Raw genomic sequence first — 8,465 nt, forward strand, 5'->3', positions numbered from 1 at the left:
ATTGGGAGCCCTGTGATACATCCAATAGCTGACTGTGAGCATCCACTCCTGTGTTTGCTAGGCCCCTGCATAGTCCTTTTTACACTTTCTAGTTATACTTTGGGTTGGTAGGTGGACATGTGCCAGCCGAGGCATGTGGTAAAGGTGAGAGGACCATCCAGAGGCACCTGTTCACTCCTTCCTCCATGTGAGTCCCAGGACCCAATCCAGGTTGTCAGATTTGGCAGCAAGTACCTTTACCTGCTGAGCCATCTTGCCAAGTGCTTCTGATTATGACATAAAATGCAGAAGAGATGGAAGGAAAGGTTCATTAATTTGTCTACATAAAAATAAAACCGTGGGCTGAGAATGCGGTTGCTTAGTATTCATGAGGCCTTCAATATGAGGGTTCAATAGTCAGAACCAACTAACCAAACAAATATTAAATTAATGAACAAATATAAAAATCTCCCAAATGGCTAAAAAATGTGTTCGAGTGAGGAGAGATTAAAAAATAGTAAAGGAAACAAAACCAGACAAGCACAAATAAACTGCGGGAAAAAAATCCTATTACAGACGTAGACCAGATGTGCTGATGTGGAGATCTTATAGGAATGGAAGAGACCACGAGCAAAATATATAGTCAAGGGAACACAGTGAAAAATATTCAGATGTGTGAAAATGTGCTCAGCTTTATTTGAAAGAGAAATGCAAATTCAAACTGCAAAGTGTCACTCACAAACTAAAAGTTTGATGACATATTGTCCCACGGGGTCCATCTTCGTACAAAGGGTTTATTTAGAGATGATAGAAGGAAGACCAACAGAGGAATGGAGGGTGGAGAAGAGAAAGTGAAGACACAGATGACCAGCCGGGGCCCCTCACGAGTTTGTAGAGCTCAGGTGTGGGTTGAGGGAGGCAGTGTGGGGTGTTCTCTGGGAGGGAGGCAGTGTGGGGTGTTCTCTGGGATTTTCAAGTAAGAAAACCATGGCACTCACCCACTGAGTCTCTGCCCAAACAGTGGTGGTTGGTGGGGCTTGTAAGGAATTAACTCTCAGACATGTCTGTCTGCCCACCTTCCTACTCCTACCCCCAAGCCAAGCCTGCTTTAAGAAGAAAGCCTTGGGTAGCCTCATTCATGTGTAGTTAGAATGTGACTGTCTGGGTTGTAGAGTCATTTACACACATTCCCATGATGAAACTGTCAGAGACTAGACATTCAGACATGGCTGATGAAAATGGAAACTATTACAACACCCAAGGTAACTGTGCCTACCTAGTATATACTGTCCGTTGATAGTGTCATTGGGATTCTTCTCTCTTGGGGTCTATGGTACATGTTGCATGAAACTGAATCTAAGGCTTGTACATGCTAAGCATCTATTCTATCACTGAGCTGCATCCCCAGCCCTATATGGAAGCTTTTGGAAAATTCTCCACATATTTGGATAGATAGGTAGGTGAGTAGGTACATACATGGTAGTTAAGTAGGTAGATAGATAGATAGATGGATGGATGGATGGATGGATGGATAGATAGATAGATAGATAGATAGATCCATCTTGTTTTGGGGACATGATCTGTTCCTCACCAAACAGGCTACACTGCCTGTGAGCCCCAGGGACCTGCCTATTTCAGTCCTGGGCTTATAAGTATACTCACCATGCCTGATTTTGTTATGTGGGTTTGGAGGATTAAACCTATGTCTTCATGCTTAAATGGCAAGCACTTTACCAACTGAGCCATCTCTCCAGCTTCCAAAGGCAAACATTCTTCTTCTTTTTCATGTGCATGTATGTAGGTATGTGTATATGAGCGTAGAGTTCACAGAGGCCAGAAGAGGACACTGAATACCCTGGGCTTGAGGTGTAGGCACTGTGAGCCACCTTAGGTATGTGCTGGTCCCCAGCCCTCTGAAAGAGCTGCCCGTGCTTTTAACTACCTACCTACCGAGTTGCCTCTCCAGCTCCCAAAGGCAACTACTTGTAAGTAAGATATTTCAAAGTCTTTTGACCTTAAAAGACCCCCTTTGTGCTCATTGCTCACTTCCTTTAAAAACAATAGTAAGGTTGAAAAAGACACAGGATATTTAGATATACATGAAGGAGTTAAGTATATAAAAAATTGGTAATGCAAGTGACTGTGTATATTCTGGTTACATTGTATACACACACAGTGTATATTCTGATTACATTGTATATATACTGTATATTCTGGTTACATTGTATACACACACAGTGTATATTCTGATTACATTGTATATATATACTGTATATTCTGGTTACATTGGACAGTATGGATGGAGGTTTATTTGAATCTGCCAGTAGAGAGGATCAAGGTGGGAGTCTCTAAAGGACACTGCAAAGATCAGCAATGACAATAAGTCAAGTTACAAATTACCCAAGTTATGAATGGATAAAAAGTTAGCTTAACAGATTAAGCAAATGATTTCAGAGTTCTCGAACAATGGGTGACTGGAGCAAATAGAATCCAAAATGTGCCCATAAGCAGCTGGAGGATCCAGAGGTAAAATACAGCAGTTGTATTTACGTTTTATAATCTTAAAGTGAGTTAAGCTTCATTGATATCTAGTCTAAGTATCAGCAGCAGTAAATTGTGTGCCATTCAAATAAATATACATCCAGGGGCTCTGTATATAGAATTACTATGTACACTGTAAAATAAAAAATATTTAGAAATGTTAAGGCACACTCAGGAGGAAGCTGTAGTGTGGTGTGACTGTCACAATCAAGCCAGCACTCGAATTGCCTTAGCTCTGTTTGCTTTTCCCTGTAACAAGACACCCGGCCACAAACTGACTAACAGTAACCATCGCTTTAGAAAACATTGTTTCAAACCTGAGCGAGCAGGGTCACCTCTAAGGCTAAGAGGAGAGGTTGCTAGAGCCAGGGTTGGATGGTTGGAGTGAGTAGCACTGACTGTGTGGGGAACTTAGAGTGGAAGGAGAAATATTTACTGTGGGCAGTTCTTCCCGACAACAGACATGAGAGCGCTGTGTGTTTCCCCACATAGATTTCATAATCACACCACTTCCCTGGAGTCAGAGCCTCAGCCTGAATTGGCTTAGGCTAGAGTAGGAAGCACGGGGAAACCCCAGCAAACGTGGGTGCTTTCAAACTGCCCAACTTTTCTTATGTCTCTCAAAGAACTAGCTATTTCCCTCTCTATTAAAAAAAAAAAATCATGGTCTTCTTTCTCTCTCTCCCATTTCCCAGTACAAATTACGGATTTGTAAACCCAAGATCTGAGTAGATTGGAACAGAGATCGTGAAGAAAAAGGCTTTGATAAAAACAAAAGAATGAAAAAGGCGTGTGTCTGACTATTCTGTGGTAAATGTTCAGTGCTCTGTGTAGAAGGCAAGTGGCTCAGACCATCCATCCCTCCAGCTCACTGAAGGAGCATTACAAAGAAGGCACATTTTAAAGAAATAATATACCAATGCAGCACTCCGTGGGTGTGTATGTGAATAACTGTGGTTTGAATAACTTTGGATCTGTTAGAGCTAAAATGTCTGCAAAAGTTTATCAAAATATTAAAATGCATGGATCCTATAAGAAATCAATTTATTCCATTGAAGGCTTAGAATTAATGGTAAAAAGTCATCAAATAGAGTAAAATTGAATGATTAAAAACCTTCACATTTTGCCCATGATTGTGTGTGTGTGTGTGTGTGTGCATGCGCACTGCTTTTTAACAAACAAATTTTAGGTTGTCACGCTAACTGTAGCATTACTAGGAGAACAATCAGAAGGGACTATATCTTTAAGTAAAATTTTTTAGCCTAGTTAGAAAAAAATCAATTAGTACATCCCTCTGTTTTTCCATGCCCAAAGTTACTTTTTGTTTTTTCTGAGCAGTAGGTATAAAATAGAGGCAAACGCTTGCTTGTAGCATCGTGACCTTCTTCCAGGCCCCTGCTGGTGCTCCTCGGATTAAGAGTGGCTTTGGCACAAGCTTGTGGTCTGGCTGCAGCAGCTCTCCCTAAAGCCTTCCCCTTGGTGACAGGTAAGGGTCACATCACTGAAAAGGATCACCCTAAAAACGAGGCTTCTCTAAGGTGGGTGAACGTCATGGTCTTTAAAAATTGTTCCTTCAGATAAGGAACTATTTTCTTCTCAGCTACACACATAATTTTTGCTGTTAAACTAATGTTGTCCTTAAATATGGTGGTCTGTGTTTAATAATAATTAAAAAAAAAAAGTATAGCTGGCCCATATGTTTTCCAACTGAGACAGCATAAAACCTCCATATGTTTCAACATGCCATACCGTGGACTGTGGTGTACACACACACACCACCACCATCAACCACAGGACACTATATCCACTGTAACTAAACCATTGGGGTTGAGTTGGGGAGGAATTTTTTTTTTTAATAATAACCACATTTGTTGAACAGGACATATTGTTCTCCATTTTGTTTTAGTGGCGGGGACGGTCCTTGTATTTAGACTTTATATGGCCTGGGTTACCCAGCTCACAACAGAAACACCTGCACCAAATTAATTTGTTGTAGCACATTAATTATCTCATAGCTTCTATTTAGGCTGCAGCTGTTGCTATTATGTTAATAATAATTTTTATCACCACTGTATACAACAGGTTATGGGAAGAATAGAAATATCTCTTTGGGGGGAGTCCCCCCTTGTCATTTCCATGTTTCGATGTCAGAAGGGAAGACTGTAAGAAAATCGGGCAAATTGAGCCCCCAAAGCGCACTGTAATTTTCTATTTCTGAACGGATTTGTGAGAGAATGGCTGAGTGAAGTTAGCAGAGCGTCATCCCCCACACAAAGATGGCGCGTGCAGAATTTGTGAGAGCGGAAAAGGGTGTGGAAGGAAGGACAGGCAAGTGGGGACGGAACACTGCAGTGCTGGGTGGTGAGTGTTTGCGAGGGGGCGGGGGGGGTGGTATGCTGCAGTTTCCATGAAATAATAAGGTGGGGGAGAGAGAAGCAATGCAAAGAGTGGGTTTTTCATTGTCTGTAAAATATAAACACAGATGAGTTCTGTCTTTGGTTGGTTCATGCTTTTCATTCAGCACAGCAGGGATGTTCTTAAGAAGTTGCCCTCTGAGAAATTTCACTAAATGGGAACCGTGGACCCTGCATGATGGGATTATAATCACACCAGCCACTCCTTTTACATAATTTTTTGTTTAAGATCCAGTAAGACCCCCTGTTTTTTTTTAATATATCTAAAGCAATAGACATGTATATGTCGATAAACTGAGGGTTCGCGTCGCCCCCACCGTAGCCTGGTGCAAGCTGAACAAAAACCGGGGTGATATCCTCTTCTATAAATCTCAATAGATTCAAAAACAATATGAAAATTTTCAGCTGACAAGAACATGTCTGCTGCCTGCAGTCCCTGCAATAGCTCACCATGTTGCCTACTAACCGAAAGATCAAAAATTATCGATTTCATGGCGCTGTGTGCTCTGGCAAAGAAAAGCTACTTTAACATTTGCATTGTTTAAAGACATCATTTAAAAGAAAAGGCTTGCACCCCCCACCCCAAACTCTTTGGGATGTGAAAATGGCTTGTTTTCATCTCCCTCATGATTTTCTATAATTCTATTATTTTTAGCAGCTGGAGTCCAGAAATGATTTTTTTCGACGAATTTAGGATTTTGCCGCAGTGTTCATCTGCAGTCCCAGAATCCTCCGGTAAGTTAATCCTTCTTGCGATGGGAAACGCCTTGAACCTTCTTGTGAATAAAATACCTGCAACCATTTTGAAATTTTTAATAGAGGGGCTGTGTGTGTGAGTGCATGTGTGTGTATTTTTGCACGAGTATAGTATTGGGGAGTATGTGTGTCAAAGCATGCTTTCCTAGGACCGCATTGGTATCTGTTCTGAGAAATATTAAGAAACATATATACCTCTGTGCCCTTTGCCTGTCACGATGAGACTCCATTGCTTCCTCATCTCGCTCTGTACGGTAGCCGTTAAAACACATCTTTAGAACATAATCCAAGGAAGGCCCGGAGAACACGCAACTGCAAGTGTGAAGGTTGGTGCCAGCATAACTAAAGGCCCAGGCCACGGCCACCTCCGTACCCATCACCTCCCGCTTCCTTCACGGTCCCTCCTTCGCTCTGGAGCCGTTCATGGGCTGCGTGTGAGAGCTTTCCACCGTGGCTCTCTGCGGAATCTGCCCAGTGGGTTACTAGACGGCCTCTGTGTGGGAGAAAAAGCCACACGTAGTCTGACAAGAGGTATTTACAATTGCTTAGCCTGTTCAACTGGAAATCAACAAAAAGATGACATACCCCTGACACGGTGTTTTACAAATCAAAAGTCTGGATCCATAAATAGCCCACTTGACGAACGTTAGAACGGAAAGCGGATTGTGATGGCTTTTTTGCCTGGTGTTTCCACGTTATCATAAAGAAATTATTTTTAACAGGTCTTAGAGAGTCAGTATTGGCTGTTTCTGAGTGTAAGGCTCTGCTGGGAAAGAAGTCTTCCTTCCCAGGGTTATTGGGGTGGAATCCAAAGTGGACCACACCCTAATTTCAGTGTGTTTTTCCATCTTTTGTGCCTATTGTCAAATGGACTTGACTGACAATTACAGTTTTACTTTAAATGAAGGTGTTAATCAAAAGACGTCCGCTGTCTTCAAAAGGAGGCTCATTGTTTTAGGTATACAGTAAATGTTTGACTAATGGATTTTTTAGAGCAGAAGGACTAATGCTGGCTTATTAATACTTACTTCTGCACAAAGTGCAAACACAGACTGAGCGTGTGTGTGTGTGTGTGTGTGTGTGTGGTTTTAGTGAGCATCCTCTCGGCTCACTATTATTCTACACTATTCAGTGTAGGCAAAGCTTGATCTGCAGGTGGTCTGATTACAGGACAAACACCCCCCCCCTCCAATCCCATTTCTCAAAATGAATTACTTTATGTCGAACCCATTGGGCTGATCTTGGGGAGAAGGGGTGCAGAAGAGACACCAATTGCCATCTATGTGAAGTGGGTTACCTGGGGTCAATTGTTTTAGCAACTAATTTTATAAAACCACCTCCTCCTTAGCTGCTTATGTTATTTTCAAATTAGCTCAGAGAACCGGCAGGTTTCTTTATTCATCAGGTATGTTGATGACGTGTTTCTTTCTGGTGTAATGACAATATTTGTCTTAATTTCACAGAAATTGTCATCTGTTTTTGGTGACAAAATTATGGAACAGTTTTGTTTCATGAACGAAGTGAACAGAAATCTGGAGAAAATGTAAAATTCAGCTCACTGGTTTCAAGGCCAGTCACCTGGTTATGCCTCCTGCCGAGGTACACTGGGTAGGAAGAGGAGTGTTTGCGTTGTGGTAAAACCTGCCTTTTCTCTGAAACATATTCTCTGAATTATCAGTAGGGATTGAGACTTTTAATTCTACGCTGGGGTTAAAATGCCAGACTTATGCGCTCTGTTTTGGCGTCTGGCTAGAGGAATATAAATACAAGGCTGTCTTTATCTTTTAGATTTGTCAATGGTGCAGACACTTCTTAACGGGTTTTAATAGCGTGCCCTTTAAAAAAAAAGCAAAATTGGGACACAGAAAAAGAAGCAAGTGTCAAAAAGAAAAAAAAAAAAAAAAAAGAAAGGAACCCCCCCGACAGAGGTGAAGTCAGCTATCTAATTTTAAACGAGTCGACCAAATATTCTTTAACTCTGCATGTGACAATTAAAATTAGGGGTTGGTAGCTGCAACCACCACTGGTAGGGCTTTGGTAAAATACCTTTTCCTGCTCCATCTCTCTGAGTTATGGCAGGCCAAGTCAGCCCCAGCCAGCAGCAGAGTTTACTCTCCGGAAATCCGAGCAGAGCTGCAGAGGGGAAAGGTCTAGACAAAGGCCCTCACTGAGCAGCTCCGGAATGGTGGACTGTGGTGGTTCACGGAGTTACGGTGATATGTCTTTAAGATAGAAAATTGAGTCATTTAAAAACTAAGCTGGCCCTACAGCACCGGCCCTGCCTCAGTGATGCACCGGCTTCCTGCCAGTACCTGTACATAAGGACCTATTGTTTACTTGCGTTAATTACAGCGCTGGGATGAAAGAAGGCAGTGGGGCAACTTTCGCTGTTGCCATTGTTTGGGAAGAGACGTGAGCTCAGAATAATAGGCTGGAGACAGCCAATTCACCTCAACTGCTCCAGTTTTGACAAGTGCCAATCGTGAAGGACAACAATGGGGCCATTTCCAAGAGAAGATCCAACTTCAGCCTATTGTCATGATTTAGGAAAAAAAAAAAAAAAAGCTCTCGAAGGATACAAAATTAGTTTTGAAAATTTAAGAGGTTACCCACAGGTCCTCTCAGCAACACACTCGAGTTTCTCAAACAATACAGTAAAAATCGCTGTCCTTGGAAAACGTCCCCACGCCTGGTTCTACTGACCCAGTGGGTCTGGGTAAGATGGGGTTTCTAGGAATCACGCTGGTGAACACAGTGGTGGAGCTCAATCACTGG

At 42.1% G+C, this 8,465-nt stretch overlaps 1 long non-coding RNA gene across 1 annotated transcript; it reads right to left on the reverse strand.

Moving 5' to 3' along the window:
- Positions 1-73: 73 nt before the first annotated feature.
- LOC110301051 lies at positions 74-6,318 on the reverse strand. The gene is made up of 3 exons (XR_002378665.1): positions 6,276-6,318; positions 5,886-6,183; positions 74-266 (listed from the first exon to the last, which is right to left on the reverse strand). It is a non-coding gene; the product is annotated as an uncharacterized LOC110301051 (long non-coding RNA).
- Positions 6,319-8,465: the final 2,147 nt, after the last annotated feature.

Source organism: Mus caroli, chromosome 9 (genome assembly GCF_900094665.2).
Source record: "Mus caroli chromosome 9, CAROLI_EIJ_v1.1, whole genome shotgun sequence".
NCBI lineage: Eukaryota > Metazoa > Chordata > Mammalia > Rodentia > Muridae > Mus > Mus caroli.